The following is a 17,805-nucleotide window of genomic DNA, read 5'->3' as shown; positions in this document are numbered from 1 at the left end:
AACGAATTTAATTCGATATAACAAATTATGGAATTCTTTGAAACGAATTTAATTCGTTATAACAAGTTTTAGAATCTGTTAAAACGAATTTAATTTGTTATAACAAACTTTGGAATTTCTTATAACGAAATCAACAAATTTGTTATAACAGATTAAATATAACGAATTCAAAGAAATTGTTATCACGAATTAAATTCGTTATATCAAATTCGACAATTCGTTATATCGGATTCTAAAATATTTTTCGATAGGTCCTAAATGGGCTTCCATAGAATCTAAATTAGTTCCATATTTAAATGTTCAATAGAAAAGACCGTTACTAATTACTACCTTTTTAACAAGAAATATTTGTATAAAAACATGGTGATATCAAATTTCATGCCGCCAACTTCCATATTTAACTAGCAATAATCTTATGGTTTAAACCCACATGCGAGGTTTATGTTATGAAACTTTTGAATGAAAAGAATAATATAAAGATAAATGATACATATACGTGTTTATATAATAATTACAGAAATGCATCTCATCATTTTGTTGTCAATGACTTGTTAGGAACATACCCCGGTATGTAATAAATTAGCTTAACAATGTGAAAGATTAACAATGTGGCTTTGAATTAAATTCTCTTCATGCACAGTGACATGTAAAGCTAATTGCAACAAGCCATGCAAATAATTCGTTCCTTAATCTGGAAACAAATAAATCTTATTCTTTTTAGGATATTTGTTGAGGCTGCTATATGAGAGAGTAGAAACCAGTGAGAATGAGAAATTTCTGATTCCGAATATTCGTTTTTTAGATTCCAGCAATTTAAATAGGTATTTTAGAATTAATTCTACTTTGTATACCAGATTGTGTAAATGTAGTACTTTTGGAATTGGTGTGTCCGGTCGGTAGCAGATGGACTCCATGGCACCTGATCCCACCTATGATGTTTGTATTTTTTAATGGACTTTTGCGCTTGAATATTGTTCGTTACCTCCATATATTCCACATTCGGCCCAGCGGAAAATAATATTATTACATTATGTTTTAGGACACAATGTGTAAAGCTAGAGCTCATTTCTCTCTCTCCCTTCTCTCTTTCTCTCTCTCCAAATAAATTTTTACACCAATTTTGCAAAAAAATTTCAATTTTATTTAGTTTTTTCAAATTCTGTTTTGTACACGTATTTATACAGATGTTTGTACATTTACTAGTAATATGTGTGAAAGTTTCAGGTAAAAGATATATTATTACAAAATTGTCTGATACTGATTCTTTAGAATCTTGTCACAAAGCAAAGATGGATATATCATATGTGGTTAGCACATTGAAGACAGATGAAAGTCCTAAGCTTGGAATGCAAACAGTTACATGTATGGAAGGTATGAAGATATATTTGAGTTAAGGAACAACATTCGAACGAAATAAGATATAATCCGAAAGGTAATTAAACTATTTAGAAGAAAAATATCCACATTTCCAATATTTCTTATGTATTATGAAAAGTTGTCAAATGGAATTTTTATTGTAAGCAGCATTCATGTATTTTTTATTTCCACTTGCAATCCGGCAGTTTGTCCTTCTCCTATAAAACCAGAAGCCATGACATTGTGCGTGTTCGATCTAATATCATGCCATGTCATGTGGCCGCGAGCATACCAGATATTTCCTCTATCCGATGAAAGCGAATCACAGTGAGTTTTATCCACATTTCTTCCCTCATTCATCCATGACATTGTAAATTTGTTATAACCAATGTATGGATTGTCAAAATATATGCAGTACGTTATTCCTAAATCTTTTAGGTCATAGGACACAACACCTTCGGGTCCAAATGGAAGAAATCTTGTTTTGTAAAATCCAAGGCATGCAAATTCACCTGGCTGAATTGTATTTTGCGGAGCACCGTACAATTTCCCAATATATGTGTAAACTCTTTGATTTGTTAATGGAGTTTCAAGGTCATTTTTCAGCAAAATTGAGATACAGTGCGGATTCTAAATGATAAAGAACTAAAATTTATGTGTGCAGGGATGAAAAAAGAACGTGAAGACATTTTGTTGCTAATAGAAATATTTCTTTAAATTACATACTTAGTCATAAGTACAGGATTTTCATATGCAATGTATTAATCTGACGTCACTATAACTGGGGCTGATACGGATCAATGAAGGATATTGATATACAGACCCTGAGACGTGCTACTACCCCACACGCTCGCTGCACGAACGGTACACGAACGCTACACGGTTTGCACGAAACGCTGCACGGTTTACACGAAACGCTACACGGTTTGCACGAAACGTTACACGGTTTACCTGAAACGCTTTGCACGAAAGGCTGCACGGTTTACACGAAAGGCTGCACGAAACGCTTTGTACACGTTTCTCACACGCTTTGTACACGATTCTCGCACGTTTTGGCCTCGGTTTGGATTTTCTACTCGGAATATCTCGGGCATTATTACGGTTTTATCATCAATTAAATGGAAATCTTTCACAAAGCCACATTTAGCACCTGTTTAAATTAAATATAAGTACACTAGTATTACATTAACCGATAAAAATATTTGATACTCTGACAGTTGTAATTAATTAATAGATAATTGTCGTTTCGTATTTATTTATTTATTTATCCAACTGTTTTAAAACGAAATGCCGATATCATGAATGACTGTTTAATAAAATACATTTTTATATATTAGTCATTCATTTTGATGTAATAATTTTACGAGTATATTTTAATAAATTAAACACAGATTCGATTTCTTACTGCAGGAATATGAACTCATTGATTTTAAATAATATTGATTATATTGTGTTTGAGATTATTTTTCTAGATTTTGATTTTAGTAATAAAATTTGCCTATATACTCTACTAACGATTATTGATACATTTTTAAAGAATTTTTTTATCCTACGTAAGCATTATCTATAGGAGGAAAACCGGTAATAACATATAAAAGAGGGGGGTGGGTTAAATCTGATGTCTTAATCTATTTTTATTCTCTTTCTCTTATTACATGAAGCTTATCAAATAACATCAGAATACCCATCATGCTGTTAAATCCTTCATTTCAAAACCTGACTTAACGTATGTATATATATGTACATTAAATATATAATAGTCGCGGCATTTGACTATACATTGTACATACGATGTAGATCGACCTTTACATCGGCATTCATGTATATTACAAGAGAACTGAAATAGATGAAATAAAAAGTATACGTGATTTATAAAACAAATGATTTACAATTATTCATGATTTACGCCTCAGCTTTTCTTACATGATATCAGTTCTGTTTATTTAAGTGTTTACGGCTAGAAATTCGAATTTGCAAATAAAAGATAAAATCCGCTGATTTATAAGTTATACCCATTAAATATTTATAGAACCATTTTTTTTTCAAAAACAATAAAATCCAGTCGTAATTTTCAGGTGTCATTAAGCCGTGAACTCGTATAACAAAACAGGTTTTCAGTTGCAATGCACTCGGAGCCCGTGATCGCTGTTGTAAATGACCTTGATCACAGTTGAAAGGCGAAAAGAAGATTCCAATACATTTTTAAGGGGTGTATCTGCGCACATATTTAACAAAGGATTTAAAAAAGAATAGAAAATTAAGCATTTATTTAAACTAACATTAGATTGAAAGTTATAACAAAAAAAAAACGAAAGACTGTACTAGAAATTTAATTTAACCCCCCCCCCCCCCCGTTTGTAAACATGTGATCGTCAGTACATGAAAATTAAAATTATAAAATCCATTTATTTAAAATCATGAGCAACATGTTTCATAAAATGATTAAAATTACACATCGTTTCAAAACTTTCTTTCACGTACTTTAAATGTAAAGACAAGAGCTGAGTTCTGAAATATTTTTGCTTTAAATTAAAAAAAAAATTATACCGATATCTTTATTTGAGAAAAAAAATATTTAAGAAGCCAAGATCGCGTTGAAAGTATATTGAATTCAATGCCCTTTAATTTTTTGTACATAGTTGATTAATTTGAACACATTTTCTGTAGAAGGAAAAGAAAACAAACAAATATAAATTATATATACATAACCGTGTAAATTCATTTTGTTATTCCCTTTTTTTTGGTTTTACCCCTTATATATCACAAGCATAATTAATTCAATAATAAAATACTAATACAATTTGACATCCCGACCGATCGATAGCCATATTTAAAATAAAATGACTTCCGAATGAATCTTACACGAATCTTGCACGAAAGTCACACGTTTCTCACACGGTTCTTACACGAAAGTCGCACGTTTCTCACACGATTTTCGCACGCTCGCTACACGGTTTGCACGAAACGCTTTGGAGCCTACACGAAACGCTGCACGGTTTACACGAAACGCTACACGGTTTGCACGAAACGCTGCACGGTTTACACGAAACGCTACACGGTTTGCACGAAACGGAAAGCGCACGAAAGTCACACGCTTTTTTGGGGTAGTAGCACGTCTCAGGGTCTGTAACGAACAGTATTCAGTATCAATGTCCATAAATCAATACAAAATTGGAGTAGAGCAAACACGGATCACATCAGAGGTGGGATCAGGTGCCATGGAGGAGTAATGATCCCCTGCTGACCGGTAATACCCGCTGTGTGCATCTTGTCATGATCAGGAAAAAATCGAAAAAAAAAACCGTCGTCCATTCAGTGTATAAATAATAGACTAACAATTAGTATGAAAAATGCTAGTCAGCATTTGTCTCAATGATAAATTGTATTTGCTGACAAAGTCATTGTATCGACCATAGAATTTACGAATGATGACTTTAAACGAGACTGTTGATATTCTTGTTTCATCAACTTGCTTGTAAATAAGTTACCTCGTTTTAGGAATTGTTCATACATAGTGCATGCCTTTGCGTATCGAATCAACGGAGATAAATATCTCCGTTTGAAGGTGATGAAGGTACATGTACACGGACGATTCCGCACGATTAAACCTGTTATCCAAACTGTCGGAACAATCCTTCACTCACGCAATTCTTCATATTACACGATCTTACATGATTGCTAGTAAACATAAACGAACGATTCTTCACGCAAAATATTCCAAAATATTAAGGACTAATTTCAATAAAGTTGTGATACGTCATTTGATTCGGTAAAATATTTAATTCATTTATTTTAATGCAATAAGTATTTTGATACCCCGGTTACCCATCAACTGGTTAATTTTCTTTCCATAATCCTTTCAACGCTAGAACACCTTATCTTATCCTCCTTCAATGAGTAAAAAGTCTGTAAAACAGTTTGTCGTGTGTTGCCACCTTTGTGACGTTTTATAATTTGTTTGAAATTCTCAAAAGTATTATTAATAATGACATATAATTTTTAGCAGACACAAGATATCAAGATGAGAAATAAAACCAATTTTGTAAAGGGAGATAATCCAAATTTACAGTGATTACCACTTAGATTTAACAGAAAAATCATGAAAATGGGTCTGAAAACGCCACTGACTTGACCGAACTAGGGAAAGTTCAGACCCATAAAGGAAAAATACATGGCAACACACCTCAAACATAAATCATACGAAAATTGAGTAAAATTTACAAAAATTGGAATAAACGTATGTCCAAACATCTTTCTCATGAAATATATATATGACAAGATACAGTTTCTATTAATCTTTTACAATTCAATTATGATTAAAAAAAAAAAAAAAAAAATGAATTCACAAGTGTCTTATGAGGGATAAACATATGCCCCCATCACAACCAAATGAGTTTACTATTCCTAATGTATTATATCTGTTTGTCCCAAGTATTAACAGATGACTCTGTAGAATGTTCGATAAGGGATAAACATATGCCCTTATAGTCGCAAATCATCATCTTATTCGCTGTTTTTTACTAAGGTCACATTTGTGTGGTGTTCACTTATGGACTACCTCGAGCAATGTTTTAGATGAGGGATAGACATATGCCCCCATATAGAAATATATTATACACTGTAAGCTTCCTCACCGTTTTAATTGTTTATATGCACGCGATCTTGTCACCTACCAGCCTAAGTATTAACAAATGACTTAGGCACTATTGTTCTGGATGAGGGATAAACATATGCCCCTATAAGTTAATAATCTTGAAAATCACTTCAAAGTCGAGATCCTACACAATTAACAAAACGAAATCTGCTCCGAGGATCCACTTCCACTCAAGCATATATCAACATGGTGTCACGTGTCTTATGTAATATTTAAATGCATCCGATTTCCATCTACCCAGGAATCTAATCTGACTATCGCTCATCCCTCGTGATGCACAGTAAGAGGCCATTCCAATTCGAAAGGAATGTCCTTTGTATAACATAACTTGCTTACATTACAATGAGTTGCGTCAAAAACATATTACTCCGCTTGACATTACTTTAAAGTAAACTCAATTTGTAGACTTTTTCAGGAGGAAAAACTGTCTCATTGTCTACACTGAAATTAAATTGATAAGGAATGAAGCTTAATTCAACTTATGTTATACTATATAAAATAACATTACTTGGTAATTAAAAGAAAGAAATCGCCATTAAACTAAAATCTGGGACCATTGGGAGCCGGTAGTCGGGAAGAATAGATTTACCAAGTGCACTTTTGTAAGGTTTTTTTTGTTTGTCGTGTTTTTATGTACGTTAATTCTGCGAAGATGATTGTTCGTTTTGCATTCATGTATGTTTGTTACGTACATGGCAGTTTTGATTTTCTGTATATTTGTTTTACGTAAAGTTCTGTTGATTATGCATTGTATATCCTTTGATAAGTTTTTATGGTCATTGAAATTAAAATAACTGTTTGTTTTTTATAATGGTAATTTTTGCCCTTTCCGCTGCTCACACAGCATGAGTTTTACAGTTCTTATTATCACTTTTTTAATTTCTTATTTTTCTATCATTTTTGTTTCTGAAATGTTTTATAAAAACACACATAATCATCACTCTATTCAGGCAATAAAAATTAATAGTTTAAAATTTATTTTGTCACATCTCTAGGCTTGCATTTCATAAAAACACGAGGTTTCGAATATTTAATTGGGAAATGTAAAAGTTTTGTACATTATCATAAAAGGTTGTACTTTCCAGGGTAAGCCACTTCAATCTAATATACATGTATTTTTAAACACCAGGAACGCATTTTAATTTATAATCGTCTGAAATCATTCTTACATCCAGGTGCGGTTTAAATTGCATTTATATTGAAGAGATTTTCTTCATACTTCGTTAAATATTTCATCTTGGAATTAATATATATAAATGGGTTATTCCTTATGTGATCAAATATATATATACTTTGAAAAAAGTAGTTGATACTGCAGTTTGTGATCAAAATTTTCAAATATACAAAGGAATTTAAAACCATGTTATATGCTAGTAGTACCTTAACGATAAAGTATTTCAAAAAAAAATCCATCAGCAAACACGTCAAAAACACTCTCACGATCTGCGAGGGATGCACCTCTGAATTAGAAGGTTAAAGCCACTCGAAAGAAAAATTTTGAAGAGAAAGCACCGGTTTATCAGTTTGAGAGGCGACGCTGATTTGGCTAGCTACATGTTGTTAGACAGGTAGCTGTACATATTTATATCCACAAACTTTTCTGTAATGAGACAAGACAATTCTGGCTATGCGCAGCTTTTTTCCCTTAACTCTTTGTATAAATTATTAAAAAATACGTATGAGTGAAAATGTCATTTACTGAACTAACAAATGACTAAACTAAACGTACATTACATGTACATATTACAAAAAACTTATATAACAATTAATTGGCTGAGCTTAAAACAAAATATACAGTTTATGACTAATTGAATAGTTAAAACATACAGACTAGTCACATGACATAATGCTTCCTAATCACATGACACAAAAACAGCTCAGCCAATAGTACAATGGTAAAAACACTTAAAAAGCAAAACGGTGGTCACAAAAAGCCATAAAGAAAGGAACGTGCTGTTTACAGCATGTGACTTACTTATGTGGCAATGGTAATGTTTCCCAGACTGTTACCAGCGGATTAGATCTATTCAGGAAGGATCACGATGCGCTTGAACAAGGGCAATAACTAAGACCCAGAACTGAGGAGGTCAGTGTTCGCTCCGCTCCAATTTTGTATTGTTTAATGGATTTTTGAGCTTGAATACAGTTAGTTTTCTCCATATATTTCATGCAGAGAGGAAAAGATATAAGACTAGTTTATAATGAAATTTGAACATAGATAATGACATATTATCAAGCTTAAGGTATGTCACTCGTGAAATTTGTTAAATCAAGGATTTATTGAGAAGTATATTTTGGAAAGTACTCATACATGTATAGAGTGACCCAAAATCGCAGAGAAAATAGGGGGTCAGCGTTCATCTTATTGATCTACGGTACAATGAAGTTGACCGTTTTGCACTTAAATTTTAACTCTTTGGTTAATTACTTAAACCATTATTATATTTTATCAGATGTAACAATGGCAAAAAATATTATCTTATTTTACGTAAAATATTTTGAATAATATTTGAGTTGCGTCAAGCGAAAAGGGACCTTCATGACAAAATTTTCGAAAATCGTTTTTTCACCGATTCTTAAAGAGCTAGTTTTTCTGAATATTTTGATACCAAACTTTTTATTGTATACCTTCTAAATTCTAATTAAAACTCAAACTGAAAGCATTTGCAATTTTAAAAAGATAACGCTATTAAACGTTCAATAACGTCGCATAACGTTATTGATATTTGGAACGTTATTGTTACGAAATAACCCTTTTGATTTCGTTAGAAATTATTTTTTCTACATGTATTTAAGGTTTTCAATACCCCGCCCCCCAATTTTAGCATCTATATGATACATTGTAAAATAGCGATAAGCCTGTTTGGAAAAAAACGACATTTTTTTCTATATGTATATGTAGACCAATATTGAAATAATAAAGAAAGTTGTACATTTTCAAAGAATATATTCAACGACATCATTTAATCTTTCTACAACATGAATATAAGCATGCTTTAATCTGAAAAATTCGTATTTGAAAGGATCCTTCACAAGGGAATAGACCGCTGACCATGTGTACAAAACCAAAAAAAACTCCTACTCTGAAGTTATCTTGCAAGGCATTAGTAACAACTTGGAAATTTTCCAAGGGAGAAATAACTTATTATCGTGAACAGAAATGACCGAGTATTTACGATTGCTTGCAAAGGACTAAAATGAATACTTATGTTCATGTAGTAAGGTCGTATGGATAAATCCCGGTCAAAGTACTGTTTCTTTCCCTTTCGCCATATCAGCAAACTTACCTCCACATAAACAAACGCTTACCCAGTACCTACATGTATATGTATTTTTTTTTGTTTTGGAAATGACATAGTTGTACTTTCCTGAACAATTTTTTTTAGATGGGGGGGGGGGTGCAGCTTTCAGGCATTGTTATAATTTTTTTTACTTATCAATTATATCACACTTCTTTCAAAATCGATGTCCTTTTAATTTATTTCAATTGAGAATTTTATTGAAATGTGGAAAATTCCCCAATTCAAATTAGATTAAAGATGTTTGTCCCCCCCTTTCTAACGATGTTACTTGCCTATATTTCGGTGATTTAAGATGCTAAAATCAAATAAGATATACCGGTACACAATGTATCAATTATTATGACTTTACTATATATCAGTGAAAGAAATAATTTTCTTGTACATTGGGGAAACGGGGGGAGGGGTAGGCCTTTCTTCAAAAATGAGCCCGGCACGTTGTACTTGCCATGGAACAAAGACACGTTACATCGCTTGCAATTGTTTAAATTTTTTTTAAGATAAATATCGTATGTTGTACAATTTTGTAAAGAGAAAAATCTTGTATTTTATTCTCATGTTAAAAATATTATGGATTTGAATTTGATCAGCACTAAAATATACCGATAAAAATATCTAAGTTACGTAGATATCTAGGCTTGATGCAAAACAATTAGTCGGACAACAATAAAATTAGGCGTTAAATTCACACTTTCGGAATATACTAAAATCGTTAAATATATAATTAACACATGTATAAGTTTTTTTCTGTGCCACCCATTCGCGTGTTAACTACGTTGATTCATGCAATATTTTATTGACCAAATCAATGGTACCGGATGACATTCTAACTGTACAATCTAAACATTTGATACACAGTTACATATATGTACATGTAAACAATCAGTTTAATTGATATTCAGCTGTATCAAAGAGAACAAGAAAATATATGTTTAAATGGTGTAAAATGCATGGGTCTCATCCCCTGAAAATCCAAATAATATAATCTACGTATACACGCTGCCATCGGAAGAAATTTCTTAAGATTTATTCTCAGCATCATTTTGTAATAGATAGGTCATTATGCATTTGTACAATCGACAATCCTAGGCTGACTCCGCTTCACTCCATTCAAACAGGTACGAGCCATCCGAGGAGCTCCGAGTGATACCCCCCCTCCCCCCAAAAAAAAGAAAAGAAAAGAAAGAAAAAAAAATCACGAATTAATGATGATTATTGGATATTATTTATAAAACGCAGTATTTTTTTTTCAAATCCAGCATTTTATTCATAGTCAGGTTGTAACAGGATCAAACTTTCTCTCATACATTATTAAAAAAAAAATATATATATATATATAGAATGCATGTATATATTTCTAAAATCGTATGCAGTAAGCAGACACATAGAAAGAATCTTCATTTGTTGCAAAGGGCTTTATAAAAAGACGTAATTTTTTAGTCTGAGATTAAAAAAAGGAGTCATCCGAGATTATTATTAAGAGGTCACAACATGCACGAGCGTAAATAATCTGATTTCACAATCGCGGTGTAAATTAAGAGAGGTCTATGGCAACATCAACAAAGGGGTTGCACAACTTCCGAATATGAAATTCTTATAATCCTCTGCAAAAACATCTACAGTGTGTGAAAAAGAAAACGGAATTATTGAGATATTGCTTGAATACCAGAATAATTACCGGTAACCACCTCTTGACTGATGATGTGAATTACAAAACAATTAATGATCCGGCACTAAATTAAATGATCAAATATAGGAGCGATCTTTTTTAGAGAAGGGGGGTGCATGTGCCATTGAATTTTCAAAGTGTCTATGGTCAAAATAAAAAAGAAATTAATAGTAAATTAATACATAAAAACGAAAACGAACAAGCAAAATCGAAACAAAAAAAAATAAATTAATTAAAAAAGAAAAAAATTAAGGAAATCAAGATCGATCGAGAGAATAACGAAAAAAAAAATCGGAATTAATCCTTGAAAGCTTCCCTTTCCATAGTAACATAAAATGAACATAAGCACATTCAAAAAAAAAAAGTGCACGCGCGAGGATGTTAGGGTGTGTGTGTGTGTGTGTGGGGGGGGGGGGGGTGGGGGTGGGGGTAATCAAACCATTTAATTATACAATATTATGCAAGATTATGAGGTCAAAATGTTTTGAACTACTGTATTTGCCTTAAATAAAATTAGTAAACTTCAAATCAGAAAATAAAACTAATGTACATGAGCCTGATTTTAAATCATCGCTCTTAATTTTCGACTTTGAAGTTAACAACATCAGTTTAAACCAAAGTTAACGTCTTATGTTTTAATCTATTTCAATAAATTTAGGCAATGAATATTATAAGACCTCCAATTAGTTTTGAAAATGACCACTGTTGATTATTTTCACATTTTATTACGTCAGTTTTTCAAACCTCAGAGTATTGTGCCAAAGGTGATGGTGTTGATGAGCTTTCGCCGCTTCATCCTTTATGACATTGCTACAGACAGTTTCCTAGCAGCTGCATTAATGTTTTTCCTTCTATATGTATTGACAGAACGCTATTGCAACTATGCTAGTATCAGTTAACTTGATTCGATTACTTAATCTCTGATAACAAACTTTGGGCATTGAGTCGCCAATTCTCGGGCCTTTCTGACTAACGGAGAAACAACCTGGAATGTGTAATATGTAATCCCCACCCCCACACCAAATAAAAAAAAAACAAAAAAAAGACCATTGAAATAAATGCAGGAGACAACTTATCTGTAGAGTCTGGAGCTCAGCCGGAAAGGCCAAAGACGCGATTGTCTTCACAGATTACTGAGGTAAATACGTACACTGTGCATGAATTGGTTCATAGACAATTTTCACTTCTCATGAATAAGGCCATTCATGAACTTTCAAAAATTAAATTAGTTAAAATAAAAACTTAATAAACTATTTTAGAAAAATTACCAGTAAATCTATAAATTGACGACATTAAACATTTTTTTTTTTCGGACAGTTATAGGCGTGTCTTTTTTTAAACATTAGTATTACGCAAATCAATTTTTATTTTGCTTTATCGTATGATTTTTTTTATCGACAAAACGCACCGGCGCGACGTCACGTCGTTGAAGCGCTATTGTGACGTAATTACGTTTATGTCACGAAGGTCCCTTTTCGCTTGACGCAACTCATTTATCATTGGAAAAATCTTGTAAATCAATGCGCGTAAATTATTATGTGACCTTTTTGCACTAAAAAATAACATATTTGGGGTATTAAAAAACTAAATAGGCAATAAAAAATTTCTTATATCAAACTTTTTACGACTTAAGTGCTGATCAGTCACAAGTATCGAGTACTTTAAAATAATGAAAGAAAAAGGTGGGGTCAGTGATGTTAATTTTGAAATATTTGTCAAAATATGTGATTTTCAGGCAAAAAATGGTGTAAATTTGATCTTGACTTCTTAAATATATTTTCATTTTTTTGAAAAGTTTGTTGAGGGAAGGTGTAAAACTTGTTCTAAAAATATGAATTAAGACCTATATTAAATATTTTTAGCAATATCAAAACGGAAAATATTCTCCGAGTAAAAGTATGCGAGGCTAAAATTCCAAGATATTAAATTTAATAAATGTGCAGATTTGCAGAATTATCTGCTAAATATCCTTCCACCAAAAGAAATAGTCCCTCATAAATCTTGATTCTTTGTAGATTTCTGAGCAGTTTTTTCATTGAATGTTAAAAAAATTTACATTGTTGAAATTAAATATGTTATAAAAATTGAATTTTGATAAGTAGTTTTGAAGTAAAAGCTTCTGCGTGAACTTTTCTAAAAAGCTGACGAGTTACTTACCTTAAAGAAAATATCTTTAGGAAATCTTTTTTATTCCTATTAATCTATTTGTTTTTTTAAGTGCCAAACACAATAACTCAATTTTATTGGAAAACGGTTTTCAATGGATATTTGATTTGGAGCACAAGCCACCAATCGCTCACAGGAGAAAGAGGAGGTTGGATCATGTGCCCTGGAAAATTATGCGTAACCTGTTGACCGATCAAATCATAACTACATGATTTGCAACACATCCCTTGATTAAAGCCCTATAACGTGAACGTGTTTGTCAGAAGCCTGCTTTTATTTTGACACTAATAGTCATTAGAGTAAGAACGGAATCAGAATGTGTTCCAAATCAGTGGAGGGACTATTTACACGCGATAAACATGATGGAATACAAAGAAGGAGGGTAAATATGGAACTGCTCGGGCTATCCCATTTGACAGCGTACACATGTATTCGATAGACGAAAATAAATTAAAGTCGATAAAATATCAAATTTGAAACAGATTTAATGTACATTTATGTCAGCGCGTGGTACATCCTACTTTCTTCTATTTCGTTGGAATTTCTACTGAAAATATGCGTAAAAATAAGAATTTTTACAAAGTATTTTAATGTTGAACTAATTTAAAAACTATTTTTACTTAGATGTATGAGTGAATCCTTGTTAAAGATGTTCGACTTTAAGAGAAGAAATAAGTATTTCTTCACTTTTTTCTCAGATTTACCGATAAAAAAGATGTCATGGCGAGAACACGTCTTAAGAAAGAAAAGAAAATAAGCCTATATACATGTTAAATAACTAATTTAGATTTGAATGAAACAAGGTCGACGAAAAAAAAAGTTTTATTGTCTTGCTGAATAGCATATATAATTTGATGAATTGTTCATGTCGGTGTTTTGTACGACCTTTCATAAAGTGTGTCCTTTTTTATGTTTACGACACTTATAACGCAGTATACAACCGTTCAACACCGTGTTTGATACAAATTTGAATTCACTATGTTATTTGTTTTATTTCTGGTACTAATTATATATAATGCGATACAGTACGGAATTCTTGTCTTTGGTGCAAACTTTTACAAAGTGTGTCAAATTTTTATTTGACTTGAAATGCAGTAAAGAACCTGTAAACTTGTCTCCCTCTTCTTCTAACTGGACAGATTGACTGATGGACGACTTAAATATTTTTGATTTTTACTGACTGACCTTTACCATAACTCCTTATCTGAGGTGATAAATGTTTGTTTTATTTTTACAAGATTTATTAGTTGTCTTATATAAAAAAATGTTTCGCTTAATTAGAAGACTAAATTAGGTTATTTTTTTCTATTAATATTTTTCCCATTCAGATTCAGAAAACGTTAATTAATTCTATGGCCTAGAAACGCATATGATTTTTATCGTGTCCTTCCGGACGTTCCTCCTATATGTGCACAGGGTTTACTGCATTATCAAATCCTGTTAATTTGTGATGTCGCATCATGTATGTACATAAATTATCTCTTTTCTTATTGTGCTTGGGGTGTTGTATAGTCTTTTTCCGTTTTCCTTTTTTTTGCTTTTCATTCATCAGGTATCATGTAAATCTTTGAGATTATCAATTAGGAAGAATCATCAATGAATAATATATTTAAATTTTTTTCCTTTTACAATGGGCTTTCCGAAATCTTCAATTTCTTCATCTTTTTTGAGAAGAAACAACCGAAAAAGCCCAAAATCTTTTATTTTTTGGAAATTGTTATTTTTTCTGATGAATTTAACATTCAGATTTTATCCCTAAAATATCATACACGTATCATACGACATAGTTTAAGACACAAACACAAAAATGAAGCATATGCATTTACATTTTCTAGTAAACTTGAAATCAAAGATACCACATGCACAGGGTCTGTACGGAAGCCCATTTCGGACCTATAAAAATATTTTTGAAAATTGCACGAATTGTCAAATTTGTTATAACGAATTCAATTCATTATAACAATTTCTTTGAATATGTTTTAACGATTTTAATCTGTTATAACAAATTTGTTGAGTTCATTATAACGAATTCTTTAATTTGTTATAACGGATTAAATTCGTTAAAACGAATTAAAAAAAAAATGTTAGAACAAATTAAATTCGTTTAAACAAATTCTAAAGTTTGTTAAAACGAATTTAACTCGTTTAAACAAATTCAATAATCAGGACCTATAGAAAAATATATATGAATTCGATATAACGATTTGTCGAATTCGTTTTATGGAATTCGTTGAAACGAATTTAATTCTTTATAACAATTTTTCGAATCTGTTAAAACGAGTTTAATTCGTATAAACAAATTTTTGAATTCGTTAAAACGAAATCAACAAATTTGTTATAACAGATTAATTTCATTATAACGAATTCAAAGAAATTGTTATAACGTAAATTCGTTATGACAAATTCGACAATACGTTATATCGGATTCAAATATAGTTTTCGAAAGGTCCTAAATGGGCTTCCGTAGGGTCTGAAATATGTTTCATATTTAAATGTTCAATAGAAAACAACGTTACTAAACTACCTTTTTAACAAGAAATATTTGTATAAAAACATGGTGATATAAAATTTCATGCCGCCAACTTCCATTTTTAAGCAACAAGAACTCTTATGGTTTAAACCTCCATGCGAGGTTTATGTTATGAACTTTTGAATGAAAAGAATAATATAAAGATACATATACCTGTTTATATAATAATTACAGAAATGCATCTCATCATTTTGTTGTCAATGACTTGTTAGGAACATATGTAATAAATTAGCTTAACAATGTGAAAGATTAACAATATGGCTTTGAATTAAATTCTCTTCAAGCACAGTGACATGTAAAGCTAATTGCAACAAGCCATGTGACACGACATGAAAAAAGAATAATTCTTTCCTTAGCCCGAAAACAAATTTTGATTCCTTTTGGGATATTTGTTGAGGCTGCTCTAAGAGAGAGTATAAACTACGGAGAAGGAGAAATTTTTGATTCTAAATACTAGTATTGTTTTTTTTAGATTCCAGCAAATTAAATAAGTAATATAGAATTAATACTTTACATTGTATAGCAGATTGTGTAAATGTAGTACTTTTGGAATTCACGGTGTCGGCGTCTTTCATGATGAAGATAAGATGACGTACTTCCTTCGCATTTAGATATATAAACACAAAATAAATCTATGGTTAAATTATGGAACAAATTAAGAGGCCAGAAACCTAGCCAAACTGATACTACCGTTGCTTTCAGTTTCAATACTAGGTATCAAGGAAGAAGTTATGTATTCAATCTGTTCGTTATCTAGAGATAGACTTCAACCGACACTTAAGGGTAGGTGTAGATATTGAATAAAATTCAGCGTAGACCAAGGCACTCGGCCCGATGCAATTCAAGATGATGATTGTCGACTCTTGTGTACATGTAATAATCTGTACGAAAATAGTTTTTAAAGAAAAGAAAACGCTCATTTAAGCCAGTCATGATTGATATTTGTTTTAATGGGTTTATTCAGACAGATAAACAAAATACACAATATAGAAACAAGCGTCTATGATTAAAATGATTAGATGAGCACATTTTTTAAAAAAAAAATCAAGATACAAGCTTTCTTTGTAAAACATCAATTATTAAGAATCGAATTGATTGTCTTCTCTTTTTCTCTTTTTTTTCGAACTTCATTGGAACAGCAATGCTCTCACATTTAACTTAAAAACTCTAAAAGACTTCCTTAATGTGAATTGTAAAATGTTTCAATTAATTGACGTTTTCAAAACTATTTACAAATGGTCAATCTTAAAAAAAAAACTTACACAAACGAGTTCAAGGATCGGTTAAAAGTTTTCTTACTAAAATAATTATGAAATTAATTACTTCAGTAATAAGAATTAAGCAGATATTTGAACTCGTGGTTTAATTAATGTTTCAAGATTGATAGAAACACAAGTTAGTTTTTGTAGTAAAACAAAATATAATACCGTTTAAATTAATCCTTAGAAAACACAGTGATATTTCTTATATCAAGATGGAAAATTATAATCAAAGTGTCTTTTACACTGATTTTGAAAAAAAAAGTTTCAACTATTATTAGTTTTTTTTCTGATCCTGTTTGTGCATAATGATATTTATACAGATGATTGTACGTTTACTTGTCATATGTGTGATAGTTACAATAAAAAATATCTTATCAAAAAAATTCTCTGATATTGGTTCATTAGAATCTTGTCACAAAGGAAAGATAGATAATACTGTGCATTCCTAAATATATACGCGTAGAATTAATCAATTAATCATCGCGTTATTTCGCGAGAAACACCACAAGCGATGTAAAATTACTCGTGTCTGTTTTTATGGTGCTGAAATCAATGTTAAATCTTTTGATCAGCCGTCCATTCGCGAATTAATATTCCCGCTAATTGACGTTGAAATGCAATTTCGCGATAATAAGTACTCGCCCAAAAAAAAAAAAGAATCTACAGTAAGACCTTAAAGCTTTAAATGCAAACAGTCACATGTATGGAGGGTATGAAGGTATGCATTTGCGTAAAGGAACAAAATATGAACGAAATAACACATAATCCAAAAGATACTTAACTACCGTATAACGGGTAATTTTTACTGATTCCTGTTGAAATATGGTGATTTTATTTTTAACGCGTTAAATTTTTACGAATTGAGCATG

Source organism: Saccostrea cucullata, unplaced genomic scaffold (assembly GCF_032062105.1).
Source record: "Saccostrea cucullata isolate Sc308-1 unplaced genomic scaffold, CSIRO_AGI_Scuc_v1 ctg2353, whole genome shotgun sequence".
Taxonomy (NCBI): domain Eukaryota; kingdom Metazoa; phylum Mollusca; class Bivalvia; order Ostreida; family Ostreidae; genus Saccostrea; species Saccostrea cuccullata.
Note: the sequence above shows the minus strand (reverse complement) of the source record.